The sequence below is a fragment of the Cnephaeus nilssonii genome (assembly GCF_951640355.1).
Source record: "Cnephaeus nilssonii genome assembly, chromosome: 12".
In the NCBI taxonomy this organism is placed as follows: domain Eukaryota; kingdom Metazoa; phylum Chordata; class Mammalia; order Chiroptera; family Vespertilionidae; genus Cnephaeus; species Cnephaeus nilssonii.
The window spans coordinates 32908183-32927908 of NC_137083.1; positions in this window are offsets into that span (position 1 = coordinate 32908183).

Sequence of the window (19726 nt, forward strand, 5' to 3'; positions counted from 1 at the left end):
TTTAGTATTTTATAATACATGGGTCTGAAAATAATCTATAAAATGTGTTAAAATCTTATAAAACTTTATTCAGTTTTGATGGACTTGATTCCTTGATTTACTAATTAATGGACATGCCTATAAAACATAAAAGATTATTCTTTATTTCCTTTTGCTATCTGTGTAGATAACAAATATGTTTTTTTCCCCAGAATAATTTTTGGTGACTTACGTTGATTTTATTATACTTATGATTATTATTTTAAAGGACACATATTACTCTTCTTGAAATAGCAAATTTTCTTTTTAATCCTGTTAATTTTTGTTTCTTCTTACCTGTTTTCTTGCCACTTTGATTAAATAGGTGACCAAGCAGTGTTTCTGAGGTGTTTGTGATCTTATCTTAATCGAGTCCAAATCTGACAACTTTTTGATTGTGCTTTCCCAACATTGGCTCTTAAATAAAGAAAAAGTAATATAAAAACTTCAGAAGGTTTAATGCTTCAAACAGGAAAATCACAAAGTGTTTTGTTCTTTTGTATTATAGAAAGAGATATTAGAAATAATTAGGTTTGTTTGACATCCTATATAATAAAAGCCTAATATGCAAATCAACCAAACAGTGGAATGATCAGTGGAATGACTGGTCGATATGACGTGCACTGACCACCAGGGGTCAGATGCTCAATGCAGGAGCTGCCCCCAAGCCCGCAGGCCCCAGGCCAGCCAAGGCAGGTGCCAGCGGGGTGCCCCCCACCCCTCATTGCCCCACCGGTAGCCCCACAGTTCAGCCCTGATTGCAGGCCAGGCCTAGGGACTCTACCTGTGTACAAATTTCATGCACCAGGCCTCTAGTATCACCATTATAAGAGTTCATGGGAAGAGTTTACAATTTGTAAATAGCCTACTCTAGGTTACCTTTGTATAAGTAAAATATTATTAATACATGTATTTCAGAAATTTTATGCTTTACAAGAAATTTCTAGAGATACATAAATACCACACACTGTCCATATGTGTTTTTACCTTCAGAGAACACACTGACCAAAACCCAAGTTCAAAAAATAGTTTCTTGGTGGTTTTTTTTTTGTTTGTTTTTTTGTTGATTTTTTTTACAGAGAGGAAGGGAGAGGGATAGAGAGCTAGAAACATCAATGAGAGAGAAACATCGACCAGCTGCCTCCTGCACACCCCCAACCGGGGATGTGCCCGCAACCAAGGCACAAGCCCTTGACCAGAATCGAACCTGGGACCCTTCAGTCCGCAGACCGATGGTCTATCCACTGAGCCAAACCGGTTTCGGCAGTTTCTTGTTTTTTTTATTTTTATTAGTACTGTGTTGTCTGATGATATAAATAGTAATATAGTGTTTTAAGTCATAATGTCAGTTATTATAGAAAATATTTGGCCACAACCTGATTGCTTTGATCTGAATGTAGCATCTTCTAGGCCACTGGATTTCATGGGGATGCACATCAGACTTACCCATGTACTTTTAAAGTCTAGGCCTCCTCTAGTCTTGCCAAATCTCTTTCTGGTATATCCTTTGCGTGTTTTTTAGTTTCAGTATTACTGTATGTTATATCTCAATGTTTTCCCCCACCAAAATTATTCGACCCATTTTCATAAATCAGATATAAAATTTAATGACATTTGAAATTGCAGTTGATCTTTATTCTTAAAGGTATTTTCTCTATTTTTTGGAGGGAGGATGATGATTTATTTTGGCTTTATAATCTTTGTTATGCATATCACGGAAGCAATAAAATTTCCCTGTTTGTTGCATTAGTCTTATTACAATTCCTTGTCAGGCCTTTCATACTGAAAAATTACCAGGGATAAATTAACCACAACCATTACATTCTTGTCATCTACAGATAATTTTAGTATTATTCTGATTCGTGCCTGAAGCTCTGTCATCTACAGATAATTTTAGTTTTATTTGGATACTTACCATATGCTGCATATGCTACGTAACAGAATTTCTGTCTTCCACACACACAAAAAAAATGACCATCTCAGAGCCTTATGAACCAGGACTATAAAAGGTGCTTTAAACCATTGACACTTCAAAGTATAGACTCCAGTACAGGCTTCAATGTGATTCCATGGGTATATATTTTTGAACTTGCATCTCTTAAATAACTTTTAGGCTCTAGCAGTGGACTGAGGCAGACTTTCCACACACTTTTTTTCCTTTTCTTTTTTTTTTACTATCTAGAAGCAGATAACTTAATGAAAGCAAATTGCTGGACCACGATGTATTAAGACAAGGATTAATTACATAATACTGAGTTAACTCACTCATGAGTTAACACTTTCCTTACCAATTCATAAACTCTGCTTTTGTGACATGCCATAAAACATTTGTAACTGATATCAAGTTCTCACCGATTCCCACAGAATTCTGAAACTTTTACAAAGTCACTTTTCATGGCAATATAGTCATTTGCATATTTTAATAAGAATCTGATTTCCTTTATACCAGAATATTTTTTAGGAAATTATTGGGAGTGTCACATTTGAGAACTGTCCTCACTTAAAAGGTATGACAAGCCTGGCTGGCATGGCTCAGTGGTGGAGCATCAACCTATGAACCAGGAGGTCATGGTTTGATTCCTGGTCAGGGCACGTGCCTGGGTTTTGGGCTCAATCTCCAGTGTGGAACATGCAGGAGGCAGCTAATCAATGATTCTCTCTCATCACTGATGTTCCTATCTTTTTCTCCCTTTCTCTTCCTCTCTGAAATCAATAAAAATATATTAATAAATAAAATAAGAAGGTATGACAAGCTACTTTTATGGAACAAAGGTTGGTTTTACTCATGAAGTTAATGCTTTCAAAGTTCTCCGAGGAAATCTGGCCTATTATCAGACTTACTGGGTTCCAGCTTCATAGGTAGTAATAAAGATAATTTCCTGGTAGTCCAAGAACCCAAGTAAATTGGGGGAATCTTATGAATAGAGAAATATATCCAAATGTATTGGTACAGCAGATAAAATCCAATGGAGAAATTGTGTGAGTGTGTTTTCCTAGGTTCTTCACAGTAATTAAGAAAGATTTTTCAAAGTCCAATCTGAAAAATTTTACTATGAATTATCCAGACAGTATTATTGCTGTGACTTCAGTAATTGTTGAGTACTGTATATATCTAGTTTTGTAGAAAAAATTGCAGGAGAACTATATGGTAAATTATCATTCATGAAGCATGTTCAGAAATAATCAGACCAAATGTAGTGATCAGGCAAACCATATTATGTAATGAAATGATCTAAATGTAGTAAATATAATATACTCCCACACCAAAAGTGTCAGCATTAAAAAATTAATATTTAAGATCACCATGATTTAATGGTGATTCCATTGAATTCTCCTTAATTTCCCTGGCCTGAGGTTTTGGGTACTGGAAAGTAAGGCATTGGGTTATTTAGAACAAAAACAATTGTCCTTTTGCTTTTTAGTGGCTCTTAAATTTATGTACAGGTATGTTCATCACAGTTACTTAGAATTATAAAATTTGAAAACAACCACAAAGGGGAAATGGTTAATTGTATCCACCTGGTGCAAACTTTAAGTCATTAAAATATGTTCAAAGAATTTTTAGTGACAAGTTACAAACTCTATATTGAGCATGGTTCCAATTATATAAGTATATATGCGCATATAAACCCATTCTCTGACCACGCACTTCAGGTTGCTTGATTAGCTTCTCCCACTGCTGATTACCTTCTACCTCACTGGTACGTATGATCCCTTGACTTGCCCAGTTTCTCCCTACCCATTAGGATCTTTCTCCTTTCACTTTACTACAATATTGGATTCACTAGATGTAAACACTTAAAGAGGCATGACTAGTTCTAATTATTACACTTTTAAATCAAAACATTTACTTTCTCCATTCTATCAGAACACAGCAAGAGAAACTGAGTAGCCCATAGAACATATCAATGTAAACACATTATTATCCACCTTAACAAGGTGTTTTTTTTAATATTGAGCTTTATAACTTATAAAGGGGACAACATAGTCCCTGATATATCTGGTAAGGGGTTAATATACAAAATTTATAAAGAACTTATAAAACCCTTTAATTGTCTTTTTATTTGTTTTGATCTATGCAATTTTGCTTAAATAAAATAAGTCAGTGAACATTGATTGAGTTTACAAAGTGTGTACTGGATAAAATTCAGGAGTTAGGACATTGAAGAGCAAAGAAATGGTTGGAGTTACATGATAAAAAGCAGTAGTTACTGTTCAAAACCATAATTTTCTCATTATCCCTAAAACATATTAGATTGTTGATTATACATTATAATTAAGTATTTGTTTCTGAGAAATTGCACTTTAGATCTTATTCACTTATAATTCTAATAGTCTCGGGCCTTTAAATTCCGTCTGATATAAGTATGGCTCAAAGACCTGAATGATATAGTTATAGGAAAACATGTAATAGTTGTCAATTAATGTGCTTCTTATTGCTGGTAGGTATCATACCAAATAGCTTACAAGCCTGTTTGTTTTTTTTAAATTTAATCTCATATACAAGAATCTTGAAAGATTGATGCCAAAAACTCAGTTAGTAAATTTATCAAGATTTCACAACCAAAGTGTGGCAGAGTAGTATTTTAAACAAATGTCTTTTACTTCCAATTGTGAATAAAATTATATATAAGTCCCTAGATATTAATTTTTATTATTTTATCTATACTTTCTCCCTGTATTTTTGGCTGTGTAATATCTACATTTTTAAGTAAGTAGAAGTCCATATGTGTAAGGGAGGGTGTAATATAGGATTATTTCATCATAACAATGTTGAATAATCCCCAAGCAATCGATTGCATTAAGGTTTTGAAGCTCAAGTTAAAAATAAATTTCCATTTTTTTTTACATTTCCTAATATTATTATAGTAAACTATGAAGCTATGGAATAAGCCACCCATTGTTTTATAAAAGACTTTTCTGTTTTGGTTTGGCCTTAGGCAAATTGTTGTGTCATCACTACACTAGAAATTAAGCTGTCTGTGATGACAATTACTTGTGCAATTTCCTGAAATCCCAGACTAGAGCCGAGACATTGCCCATGATTAAAGACAGCACAATGGAAATATAGAGCTTCAAGAAGTATGGAATACATCTACTGCAAAAATGATAGGGCTTTTCCTTTAGAACACGTAATAAAGAATTCATAGAGAAGAACTTTTAAATTTAAGAACGCCTGCCTATTCCCTAGGGATTAAATATCTTCTTTTTCATAGTATTTCATGTTTTTAGATGGTATGTAAGACTATATAAGTCCAAGGTCTGCTCCAAATAAAATATTATACCTCTGTGTTTCAGTTCTGTATATATTGATTAGATTTTCTTTTTTGATCAAAGTCCTGATTTTCGCATTTGAAATATTAAAGCACTTTCACACTTGTTTTTCATTCTCAATTCAAACAGGTGAAGAGAAAAAAAAACTCTGTACAACTTTTTCCCAGAGTCTGGAGGGGCTAATTTGCAAGATCTTGAATCTCTGGAAAACAGATTGGTTTAATCGTAAAATGAAAATGAATCTTAGATGTTTTCTGGTAATGTGCAGATCAGTGTCCTGATCAGCACATCCTTTTTGTCAAAGGGCTTTTACATCTGCATTACACAGATTGAGAGATAATTAACCTGATTTTTATTTAGCTTTTTGAAAGAGTGAGGATAGAATCTTGGGTATCAAAGCTTTAGGATCTCTTGTGCAAATTACAGTGGCAGTAATGTAGTCACTTTAATAAGCAGTTGCTTTTTTTTTTTTTTCTGTTCCAAATCCAAATGCTACCATCCAGTCTGTAAAATGATCCTAATCTATTACATTTGAGTTATCTTTTTGAAGACAGTGAGAATACAGAGTCCCATACGGAAACAATCTTTATTTTCCATTGGTTGCATATGTTGCATGTCTAATGAAATGCATTGCACATATTTATTTTAAGTATGTGATAGAATTACAACATTGACAACTTTCATGATCTTCAAAAAATGTGATGCATTTTAAACAGATGGTGAAGCCTAGCTCTGTCACAGAAATGCTAAATAAATTGTATTTAATTCTTTAAATGTAAATATATGGACTGAATACATTTTATATAAATATAAAAATATTTGATATTGAGCAAGCAAGCATATATTTTAGATACTTGACTTTTTTCATTTAATTCTTAGCCATTTTTTTGTGAATACAACAGTAAAATGTCACTGAATTTCTGCAGGTTAGATCAGTTGTTAGCAATTTGTGTTTGTCTATAATAGGCAGATTGGTTGAGAAAGATCTCTCTAAATTAAATCAGTAATGCAATAATTGCATCCTGCGTTGTGCTACACTCAATGTTTTCTTCAACATTTTCAACAAATGAAAATTCTTCCCTCACTCTCCCCAAATTTTCCAAATTAATGTCATTTATTTCATAAAATGATCATTTTAAGTACTTTAATGCAACATATGGTGTCTCTAAATTATAACAATGATAATAGTATTATTACCCAAGAAGTCAAAAATTACTCTAGATGATGACTAGTAGGTTCCTAAGTGCCAATTTTGAGCAGAAATCAGACTACTTATGAAAATTACAACTAAAATTTTCCTTTCTTTGATACAATGGCACTAAAAATACATCTATCCTTAAAATTCTCAATTTGGAAGATAATAGAATGTTTATAGAGATTCCTATAAATATTCAATATTTTTATGTGATTTCTTAGACTTAGTTTGTGTTATTTTTAAGACTTTGACACAGCCTAGGTAATTTCCATTTCAGATGAAATTTAAATGTATATCATGTAAATTGAAGCCAAATACTTAAATTATTTAAGAAGAAGGAGAAAAAAATTGCTATTAATTTCTTTTAAGCTTTCTCCTTTGAAATGAAAAATGCTCCTTAAACAATTGTGCTTTAGGTCAATTGCTGTTTTATGGTTTTCTTCACATTCTACATCACCTACTTTGTGGAGTTCAAGATTGAAATAAATGTGGAGAATATCTTGGTCTTTTACTGCTTTGTGGAGTGAATTGTATATTTGGACAGGTGTTCTTAATTTGGGCTCCATTGACACCTAGGAGTTCTAGGGAAGGGATTTGGGGGGTTCATGAACTCCCTGAAATTGTAGTCAAGGTATCATGTGTTTGTGCATATATAAATTTTTATAGGAAGAAAATCCATGTCCACCTTACATCCACAAAAAGTTCAGAATCACTGCACTGTAGAGCGATCTTCAACATTTCTTCCTAGAGGTCCTCCAGTTTAGTCTACATGATATTAATCGCTTAGTACACATCTGCTGAGTTACAATCAACAGACACAGTCTCTGGCTGGCTTTAGCGTAATGGGAATTTATTGTAAACACATGAAATAGATCAAAAAGCTTAAAGGTAATGAAGAACCAAATTTGGAAGAAGCTTGAACTGGGGCAGAGTCAAGGCTCCAAGTGGAGGAAGTTAATTGGTGGTTTTATCAGATATGACCTGCTAAGAATAATCAGCAGCAACATTTTATCCTTTTGTTAAATTCTAAAGATTCCAAATTCAAGAAGAGAGTCCAGTTGTCTTATCCCTTGGTTTTCAAAGACACGGCATCCTGATAGAAGTTCAATTATGACTTTGCAAAATTAGTTAGGCAAAATGATATTGAAGGGATATTCTTAAAAGGAACAGGAGAATGACATCCAGATTACAGGATATTCATGAAACCTAGACAAAACCCACTATTAAAAAATGAGATAGAACTTAGATAAAACACAAATTTAGTCAGAATACTTCATTGTCTAAACCAAGTTGGAGTACTGTGTCTTTGTGCCTACATGCAATGTATTTACCAACTCATAAAAGGTAATGTAATTATTATTATAACCGCCATACCCATTCCATGTTACCAATTTTGCCTTGAATATTTCAGTGACCTCTCAATGTGTCTTCCCAACATTCATGGTTTGTATTTTCTAATTTATGTTCCTCTCAGCAGACAGAGTAATCTTAAAATTCAAAACTAATCATCTTTCAATAACTATGCATTATTTTTAAAACAAAGCTCAAAGTACTTAACATAGTCAACATTTTTCTTCCTGACCTGGCACTTGCTCCCAGTCCCCTCCATCTCACGCCATTCTCCCTTTATACTCCAGTGACACTAATGTTTTTGTTTTTTCTTTCTTTGAAGCACCATGCTTCTTATTTCTTTAGGGCTTCGCGTACATTTCATGTACTATTCTAGAATTGTTTCCCTAGCACCTTCACTTAGCTACTGCCTACTTACCTTACCCCACAGCTCCCGGTGTAAATGTCACTTCCCAAGAAATTCTTTTCTAAACCCTAATACCAAATTCCCCACTTTATATTCTGAGTTTATATTTGAGTTTCAGATAATTTTGTCTATTACCTCTCCTGAGGTAAAAAGAAGCCATTGTTTTTTTTTTTTTTTTCACTTGCCATCACATTTCTAGCAAAGAGCCAAAATAAAATGATAAACAATCAATGAAATAAATCCTGCTGCTGGAAATCCCACTAGCTAGGTATTCTAACTTGCTTAGAAAATGTTCCATTTTCTCCCTAGAATATAACACAGAACTGGACAAATAATGGTTGCATAAAATATATTTGTTGAGTGAATAAGATGATACCATTCATATTAACAAAGCACCTGCTAATACCAGAAAACATTAGGAATAGATGATGTTTTTATAATTCTCATAATTATGGATATTTTTATTATCATCCTCATTTTACAGATTCAAAAGAGAGTGCCATCATTTCAGTTTTTACTGAGGTCTGTCAGATTCCAAAGCTGCAACATGCTAGATCATGTTGACTCAAGCAATTTCTAGTAAGTGCTTGCTTTTCTCCAACTACTCAGTATCCACTGCAAAAAAAAAGTCTAGTTTTACAATGCACACTTTTACATTTCTGAACTTTAGAAGGAAGTATGTACATAACGAGCGTAGGTTTGTTTTGAAAGGCAGAAATCATGTGCACTTCATTCGCTTTGCATTGTAGGCTTTACCTGCTTTCCTCTTGTCATATACAATGAAACCTTAATAAACAATATTGATGATGATGCACTTTTGATGTTAATCTGAAAGGTGGCAGTACAGAGAAAAACCACTTTGTTAACAAGGGACACTTTATGGTAATTTGAATCTATTCTCTTTTTAAAAAATGTTCTAGTTGCTATGTGAATTCTACTTAAGAAATGCCATTTGAAAATTGAACAAGAAGCTAGTAGTCTTGAGGTAGTGGTGGGGACAGTACCTGCTAGGTTTTAGAAGCCTTGCTTCCAGCCTCATTTCCATTACTGACTAAATTACTAAATTCCCATGATTGACAATAATGTTTTTTTTTAAATATATTTTATTGATTTTTTACAGAGAGGAAGGGAGAGGGATAGAGAGCTAGAAACATCAATGAGAGAGAAACATCGACCAGCTGCCTCCTGCACACCCCCTACCGGGGATGTGCCCACAACCAATGTACATGCCCTTGACCGGAATCGAACCTGGGACCCTTCAGTCCGCAGGCCGACACTCTATCCACTGAGCCAAACCGGTCTCGGCGACAATAATGTTTTGATGTAATTTTCAGATCCTTCTTTAGTTGATAGAGAGATTAGTGATTAAAAAAAAAACAAAACTCTCTGATTTTGCTTCAAAACTCTGGATGGCTCAGGAGTTGAAAGCAAAGGGGCTTTGGAAGATGGATTGCTATAAGTCTCAGAAAGGAGGATTGGTTGAAAATTTGTATAAAGAGGATTTAGATACCAATACCTCCTCTGCTACCCAGATCAGCTGTCTTTCCCCAGTAGTCAGGGTATTTTTATTCTGAGGCATCAAGCAATGGTGAAGGCAGGGCGGAGATGCTTAACAGAAAACAGATGATTTTTTCTGTACACAAAAGATAAAACTCTACCACTCTGCTCCTCGAATGTTTGGGCCAGGAAAATACCTACAGGATAATTCTGGAGGATTTTCTGGGGAAACTCATTCACTTGGAGAATATCATATATATGGATATTTGAAAGAATGCAACAAAATACTAGATAATTTTATATAGATGAGCCTTCTGGTCAACAAGCCTTGCCCAGGCAAATGGTCAGCTGTTTGTACTGCTTCACTAAGCACAACTATGCATCACAGGAAATTGTATAGATACTTCTAATTTGAAGATCAGAGATAATATAAAAAAAGAAGAAAGAAAAACAAGGAAACAATAGAAAAAAAGATTTAAAGGAATAATAAAACTTCAAAAATATCTTCAGGAAACCATGAACCAAAAACAGTATAGTATAGTAGTAGAGAATCAGAGAACAAAAATGAGTCCTTGAACACTTTAAAAATTAAAATTAGAAGAGAGAGAAAAAAAATCACTAAAATAATTTAACAAATATTTCAGAAAATAAAAAAGATGAAGATATGTCTTTCACTATTTCAAATAGTCTATTAACATGACACATAAAAGAATAGAGACTGGAGAAAGAGATAAGGAAAAAGTTCCCACTTCTGAATGCCATGAGTTAAATTGAAGTGTCCCACTGAATATCTAACACAATAGTTGAAAACAAAACAAAACAAAAAAAACACACTATGGCATCATAGTAAAATTCTAAACCCTGGTAACAATAAGAAAAAAAAAAAAGGGAAAAAGAAACAGAAAAGAAAAACAGGGGCGAGGTGAGAATATGAAAAGATGACAATTCGCCCTGTCTGGTGTGGCTCAGTTGGTTGGGCATCATTTCATGCACAAAATGGTTGCCAGTTAGATTCCCCATCAGGGCACATGCCTGAATTGCAGGCTCAATCCCTGGTAGGGGGCATGCAGGAGGCAGCCTACAGGTGTTTCACTCTTACATTGATGTTTCTCTTTCTCTCCCTTTCCCTTCCTCTCTCTCTAAAAAACAATAAAAATATTTTTTAAAAGCCCACAAAAATAACTTTTAAAAGAATTATAATTCTAAGCAGCAAATCTGGAAGCCAAAAATACAATGGAGAAGTACCTTTGACATTCTTAGGGAAAGCAATTTCAATCTATAGGGTCATTCACTAATTGAGTGTGAAGGCAGAATTCAGACATGCAGATTATCCAAAGCAAAAATTTGTGCTTTGATTACCAAGTTTTAATCCAAAGATTCATTATGACCTTGCTCAAATTACTTAAACTCTGGTTCTGTTTCTCCTTATGTAAAATAAAGAAAACAAAAGTTTGGATCTCTACTTTGGGGAAATAATTAAAGATATGATTAAATAAGTAATAAATTATAAATTTATTTATTAACAATGTATGAACAACACAGGTTCTTACAATTCTGATTTTATTTGAAATTGTTTTTATACACAGTGCCAACCCCCTGTCACCCTCTCTCAAATCAACAAGCCAAACTTCTGAATTTGGACACATAGTTCTCCCCATGCTAATCACCAGTCACACTTACACTGAGTTTAACCTAAGACAGTTAAGGGTAATGTTTTTCTTTGAATGTTCTTCACATGAACTGTAAGTAAAAACTCCCTTATATAGACCAGATGAGTCCCCTAAAAGTTTTCCAACTTCAGATACCAGATCAAAATAATGCTTAAGCCTATATAACCACTTTGAAGTGTGTTTATTTCCTAAACTGTTTTTAATTTAGCTTTACTTATGACAAAATAGGGGTAAAATAGACAGGAGCATACAACATCTTTTAATGTTTTAATAGTTGTTCTCAAAATGAATCATACAATAATAGCTTGTGTAGATATTTTCCTTTTAGGAAAGTGAGTTTAAAAATGTCAGTTTTTGAGGATTCTTGCTCAATCCTCTTTGCATTTTAAATATATCAGTTAAATAAACAAACAAAAGGACACATGTATACACGAGTTTGTTTTCTTACCTATCTAATATCTCCTCTCCCCAACTAGGTTTTGAGTTTCTTGAAGCCAAATACATTATTTGTCTTATTTTTCCTACTCTGAGACACATATTTTCATTTGTAGGTACTGAAAGAGCACCTATAAAATGAGTAAATAAAAGGTAAAAAAATATTGTTATTTGTATTCCCCAAGCAATTATTCATTTTCCCTTATAATTTTAAACATATTTTATAATTTCAAACACATTCTGAAATTTTGTAGTACAATTTCTTACAAATGAATGTGTGGTCAATACTTACAAACATTATTTTGTACTTTGTAATTTCTTTGTGTTCTAAGATTTTAGCTTTTTTCCTCATTAAATATTATTTTTTCAATTACAGTTTATAGTCAATATTATTTTTATTAGTTTCAGGTGTACACCATAGTGGTTAGACAATCATATATTTTACCAAGTGTTCCCCCTTATATTTTCAGTACCCACCTGGCACCATACATAGTTATTACAATATTATTGACTATATTTCCTATGTTGTACTTTATATCCCCAGGACTATTTTGTAACTACCAATCTGTACTCCTCAATCTCTTCATCTTTTTCACCCAGTCTCCCAACCCCCTCTACTCCCCAGGGCAATATTCAGTTTATTCTCTGTATTTATGAGTCTCTGTTTTGTTTGTTTGTTTATATTGTTCTTTAGATACCACATATAAATGAAATCCTTTGTTTTTCTCTGACTGAGTTATTTTACTTAGCATAATACCCTCTAGGTCCATCCATGCTTTGCAAATGGTAAGATTTTGTTCTTTTTTATGGCCAAGTAATATTTCATTGTGTGTTTGTACCACTGCTTTTTTGTCCATTCATCTATTGATGGGCACCCGGTTGCTTCCATATCTTGGCTGTTGTAAATAACACTGTAATTAACATAGGAATTCCAATTTTTAAAATTAAAGTTGTCACAGGATAAATTTGACCATTAAAAATCTAAATTGGGCCCTGACCAGTTTGGCTCAGTGGATAGAGCGTCAGCCTGTGGACTGAAGGGTCCCAGGTTCGATTCCAGTCAAGGGCATGTACTTTGGTTGCGGGCACATCCCCAGTAGGGAATGTGCAGAGGCAACTGATTGATATTTCTCTCTCATTGATATTTCTAACTCTCTATCCTTCTCCCTTCCTCTCTGTAAAAACCCAATAAAATGTATTTTTAAAAAAATCTAAATTGATTTAAACTTCAGAGAAACTATTTGGGCTGATCTTGCCACAGATTCTGTATTCATAGATTATATATTTTACCATCACAATTTATCCCCTCGATGCCCTCTTCCTCCCCAACCCCCAACCCCAAAATTACCACACTGTCACAATACTTTAGAATGTAATGCTAACCATTTTATTTATTTATTTTTAAAATATATTTTTTATTGATCTCAGAGAGGAAGGGAAAGGGATAGAGAGATGGAAACATCAATGATGAGAGAGAATCATCGATCAGCTGCCTCCTGCATGCCCCACACTGGGATGGAGCCCACAACCCTGGGCATATGCCAGATCAGGAACCTAACTGTAACCTCCTGGTTCATAGCTCAACGCTCAACCCCTGATACACTCCAGCCAAGCTAATGCTAACCATTTTAGATCTTGCGGATGATATAGTTGGCATTCCTAAATTCAATATTGCAGGTTATGACAGTAACATTTTCTTAGTGAAATTTTAAATAACTACTGTTAATTTAGAGAAGCATATTAATTTATGAATTTAGTAAATTAATTTCTTCACATTATTTGTTCTTTATTTGCTTCAGTGGTATTTTATCTCTGTAAGCTCATCCTCATTGCTGTATTCAGAATAGTAGATCTGAAAATTTCAGTTCTAAACATAAGGATTTGAATCTTGGACCATCACACTTGATAATCAAATGAACATTTTCAGAAATATTCTGGCTATGTGGGTCTAAAACTAAACAAATCTTTGGAAGTAATTGGGTTATATTGGAGTCTGAAGTTAGCCAAAATATCTGAGATATATTTGCTAAGCACTATTAAATGAAAGAAAAAAAAAACACAAAAAAATATTCTAGTAGGTTTTTTTTTTATGTTGAAGAACTTAAGTATGTTATTTATTCATTGACTAAAAAAAAAATCTGTCCTGAATTAAAAACAAATACATTGTTAAGATAATAGGAAATAGTGTGAGATAGAAGAAAAGCAGTGAGAACAAGATTAGCAGAATGAGGTGTCAGAAAGCCTGGTCAAAGACCAAATTCTGCATCTCCTATAAACGATCTCCTTTCTAATTAGAAAACTTAGGCTTGAGCCAAATGATCCATAAGGATCCTTTGAGAGTCTTAACACTACTCAAAGCTAGAATTCTTTAAATGGACAACATTTTTTTTTATATAATTCTTATTAGATACGGAGAGAATAAGCAAAGATACAATACATTTTACATAAAATGTTTCCTGGGGGACAAAATTAATTGGCAGCTTTTAAAAATATTCCAGTTAACTAAGAAATTGTGCACCGTAGAAATTTGGTTTTGGACAGCCTGTCACACAGCATTTCTCCCTTGCCCCGTGCTGGGTGATTGTTGTTTTAGAATTGACACCACCTACTGTATCACCCATCTCATTTCCTGGAGCACCTGGGTTTTTCTTGGAAAGTCTCCATTCAAAATGTAGATCATACCTGACCCTGATCTGTTTGCAAGTGCTGATATGATCTTAGGCTGGGGTGCAGTGGCAATGGGCCACGGACACAGAAAAGCACTTTTTCTGATAGTTACATCCAGGGTGATGTAATCAGGCGACTGGTCAATAACATATGACCAAATGGGGTTTCTTAAAAAACAGAATCTCCTTAATGGTTTCCTGCTTGTAAATGAACTCACCAATTTCCAATTAGGATTGATTTGCGTCATAAGCCTTAACACTCAAAATCCTCATAATTTTTTTTTTTTAATGTGCTATGAAAGAGTGGGAAATTACAAATTGTCCAAATTCTGTGTACAGGAAGTACAAGAAAAAACATGATGACCAGAACATAGGAAGGACATTAAATAAAACTTGGTGAGCTGTGCTTGCTATTCCTGTACTAGTGCTGATGTTTCAAGAGAAAGAAGCTCATATCTTAGAGAGAAATCTGTAATTCTATGGGAGGTACTTTTAACGTTGCTCGTGTGCATTAATTATCTGCTTAGCAATATTTTCATTAGGCTTAACAAGGTGAAGAGACTTAATGTGTATTTTATTAACTGAGAGTAATCAATATTTGACACACAATCTTCTTTAAAAATATATTTATATTGATTTGATACTTTAAACAATTTTAAAATTTTTACTGATTGTGTAAAACATAGGAGTTGTGTATAGTTTTCAAGTAGTTAGCATTCTCTTTTTATGAATAAAGAAATAAAAAAGCATCCCGATTTTTTCTATTTATTTTCTTAGAGATACAGGTTATCCTTTTCTTCTACTTTAAAAAAAATATATATATATATATTATTGATTTTTTTACAGAGAGGAAGGGAGAGGGATAGAGAGCTAGAAACATCAATCAGCTGCCTCCTACACACCTCCTACTGGTGACGTGCCCTTGACTGGAATTGAACCTGGGACCTTCCAGTTTGCAGGCCAACACTTTATCCACTGAGCCAAACCGGTTAGGGTATATCCTTCACTTCTTTTTGGTTACATGAAAGAACTCAAGCAGGACAGGGCAGTACCTATGCCCTTTAATGAAAGATCACAAGGAGCACAGTTCTTTAATTAAACACACTCAGTGTAGTACTTGTTGCAGCAGAGAGAACACTGTGGGGCAAGGCCCACCACTTATAGAGGGTGATCTTTATTCAAAGTCTACTGACTTAAATTTTAAAACTATCTAAAAAATACACCTTTTTAGTCACATGTATCAACTGGTGTTTGACCAGACAACCAGCAGCTGTTCAAGTTGACATTTAAAATTAATCAACACAAGTGGTAATCGTGGAGTGTCTCAGTGAGAGGGTGTTGAAAAGAATCTGTCGTAGAAATTTGGGGACTTTTTTGGGTGATTTGTAGGAGGGTTTAAGGAAGCAGCCACAGTGGGGGTGGTGCTGCAAATTGGATGCTGGGAGAAAGTGGTATCTCCATACATTTTATTTGTAGGAAAAAAGGACTTGAATGAGGATAAGGCTATAATTGGTAAAGAAGAGTGAGCAGTCAGGCACTCATTTTAACCAAAATAAGGGGATGTTTGGTATCTTGTGGTTGGAACAGTGGCTCGCTTTTGACTGGACTTAGGCAAAATGATGAACTAGCCTTGTTTTGTCTCACTGTGTCATGGACTCAGAGTAACCTAGTCTGAGTTGGTACTCTATGAGATTATTTTTGCTCCTTAGAATTGCATGGCTTAGTGGTATTAGTCCTGATTCTAAAGATCAAAGGCTTGTTCTTTTTTCTTTTCTTTCTTAACAGTTACATGACTTTTTCTGCTCTTCACTCCTAATTACCTGAAAGAAGTTTTTTTTGTTTTGTTTGCTAAATTCTCAAAAATTGACATATATGTTATATGGAACCTGGTATAGAGTGAACCTTTTGGTTTATACTTTATATGTTATATGGAACCTGCTATATGAGGGAATATTTTGGTTTCTACCCTCATTTGCCCTCAGCTTTTCCTAGTCTATAGCTGCCCTCTAGGTGTGGCCTGTCACTGTGGATTCCTACCCCTACCATCCTCTATAATAAAAGGCTAATATGCAAATTGACCAAACGATGGAACAACCCATCACTATAATGCACACTGACCACCAGGGGGCAGACGCTCAATGCAGGAACTGCCCCCTGGTGGCCAGTGTGTTCCCACAGGGGGAGCACCGCTCAGCCAGAAGCCCGGCTCAAGGCTGGCGAGCACAGCAGTGATGGTGGGAACCTCTCCCGCCTCCGCAGCAGCACTAAGGATGTCCAACTGATGGCTAAGGCCCACTCTTAGGGGAGCCGGCCTAAGCTGTCAGTTGGACATCCCCTCAGGGCTCCCAGACTGTGAGAGGGTGCAGGCCGGGCTGAGGGACCCCTCCCCACAAGTGCACAAATTCCATGCACCGAGCCTCTAGTTTAAAATAAGTCAATGATCATAGGGCTTAATTAGATAGGTACACCTTTTTATGTTCTAGGTACATTATTTGTTGCTAACTCATCTTCATTTATATTCCTTCAAAGTGTCCTTAGCACTCAGACAATTATTCCCTTCCCTTTAGAGTTACAGTTGAAGTTTGCCAACCAAAGGAACCCCAGTGTGTTCTGCAAGGCAGAAGAGAAGCATGCTGTACCATGAGACTCTAAAGGTGACGGCACATCCACAGAAGGTTCTCAGCATGTATTTGAGAACAACACGCTTCGCTGCTGCACAATGAGAGAACTGGTGGATGTTTTGGGGTATTCTTGAGAATTGCAGCAGTTTTTCTGTAAGACGTTTTGTGCTGCACACTGAGATCTTCAGTGTCTCCTTTCCTGCCTTTCCAGCTACAGTTTCTTAACCTTGGCTCCCCCAATTCTGCTAACAGCCCTTTGAGCCCTAATTCTTATATTAAAATGACAATTTGTGGAACATGTGAGTAGAATATAGGAAATACAGTGGAAGCTGATATTTTCCAGGGGAAATCATTATATATGCTACATCTACTCTATGGAAAATCACTATAGTCTTAAAACCTTAGAGTTTTCCCAAAATTTTAATCAAAGAAAGAAATCTGAAAAAGTGGTTAAAATGAGCATTGTTAAAAATAAAAAAACAAAATTGTTTAAATTCCTTAAAACAGTTTTCCAAAATAGCTTGTTCCCAAACTGTGTTACACTATTCTATAGTCAAACAAACTATTTCTCACAGATGATACACGTATGAATTTGAGTCTACTTGAAGATGTTTCATTGGACTTCTTATTTGGTAAAACCTTTACTTGATGTCAAGTAGGGTGATGATCACTCAATAATGATAGCTATTATTATTAACTAGAGGCCCGGTGCACACAATTCATGCACAGGCAGCGTCCGTAGGCCTGGCTGGCAATCAGGGCTGATTGGGACCTTCCGGCTGCTGACCGGGGCCTTTCTTCATTCCGTGCTGCCCCCTCAAGGTCAGCGCACATCATAGCGAGCGATTGAACTCCCCGTCTCCTGATTGAACTCCCAAGGGGACACTTTGCATATTAACCTTTTATATATATAGATAACTTGTAAACTGCTTCAAACCAATATAAAAATGAATGCCTTTAGGGAAAAGAAAGGGAGAGCAATAAACAATTACTTGAGTACTTCTTTAATTTCCCCAGAGATTTTCTGTAGTTGACTTTGTCCTGGTTTACCCAAAGAGGCTCATTTAGACTCCAAGTTATGGTCAAATTTAGGATATTATAATTATACTAGAAGCCCGGTGCACGAAATTCGTGCACGGCGGGGGGTTGTCCCTCAGCCCAGCCTGTACCCTCTCCAATCTGGGACTCCTGGAGGGATGTCCGACTGCCCGTTTAGGCCTGATCCTGGTGGGATCGGGCCTAAACGGGCAGTCGGACATCCCTCTCACAATCCAGGACTGCTGGCTCCCAACTGCTTGCCTGCCTGCCTTCCTGATTGCCCCTAACCGCTTCTGCCTGCCAGCCTGATCACCCCCTAACCACTCTGCTGCCAGCCTGTTTGCCCCCAACTTCCCTCTTCTGCCAGCCTGGTCACCCCTAACTGCCCTCTCCTGCAGGGTTGATCACCTCCAACTGCCCTCCCTTGCAAGCCTGGTCTCTCTCAACTGCCCTCCCTTGCAGGCCGGGTGCCTCCCAACTGCCCTCTCCTGCTGGCCATCCTGTAGTGGCCATCTTGTGTCCACATGGGGGCAGGATCTTTGACCACATGGGGGCAGCTATATTGTGTGTTGCAGTGATGATCAATCTGTATATTACTGTTTTATTAGATAGGATAGAGGCCTGGTGCATGGGTGGGGGCCAGCTGGTTTGCCCTGAAGGGTGTCACAGATAAGGGTGGGGGTTCCCTTGGGGTGTGGGGCGGCCTGAGCGAGGGGCCTGTGGTGGTTTGCAGGCCGACCACACCCCCTGGCAACCCAAAGGGAGGCCCTGGTATCTGGAATTTATTTTCCTTCTACAATTGAAACTTTGTAGCCTGGGGCAGCAGCCATTTCTGGGGCGGCAGCCATTTCTGTGGCAGTCAATTCACCTTCTACAATTGAAACTTTGTTGCCTTAAGCGGGTGGGCCTGGCCAGGGTGTGCAGAAAGCTTTGCTTCCCCTGTTGCCGCCGGTAACCCTGGCCTGCTCTCTCAAGCTCCATTCTGCGACATTTGTTTGAATTTGTTTACCTTCTATAATTGAAACTTTGTAGCTTGAGTGGAGGCTTAGGCCTGCAATGGCTATGGAAAGCTTGGCTTCCTCTGTTACCTGGGAAACCTTGCTCTCTGTGGCTGTAGCCATCTTGGATTGGGGTTAATTTGCATACTCGCCCTGATTGGCTGATGGGCATGGCGTGGCTGGTGGGCGTGGCTTATGTAGCGGAGTGATGGTTAATTTGCATATTACCATCTAATATAATAATAGACAAATATGCAAATTGACCGCACCTTCGCTATGCCAAGCCACGCCCACCAGCCAAGCCACGCCCATCAACCAATCAGGATGAATATGCAAATTATCCCAACAAAGATGGCGGCTAATTTGCATATCACGACAGTGTAGAAAGAGGCCAAGAGCTGCAGAAGGGAGAAAATCTGCAGAGAAGCAAGCAAGCCGGGGGGAGGAGAAGGGAGGAGCGGAGGCGGAGCCGGGGGAGAAGGAAGTTGAGCAGGCGGGGCCGTGGGAGAAGGAAGGAGAGCGGGCGGGGCCGGGGGAGAAGGAAGTTGAGCAGGCGGG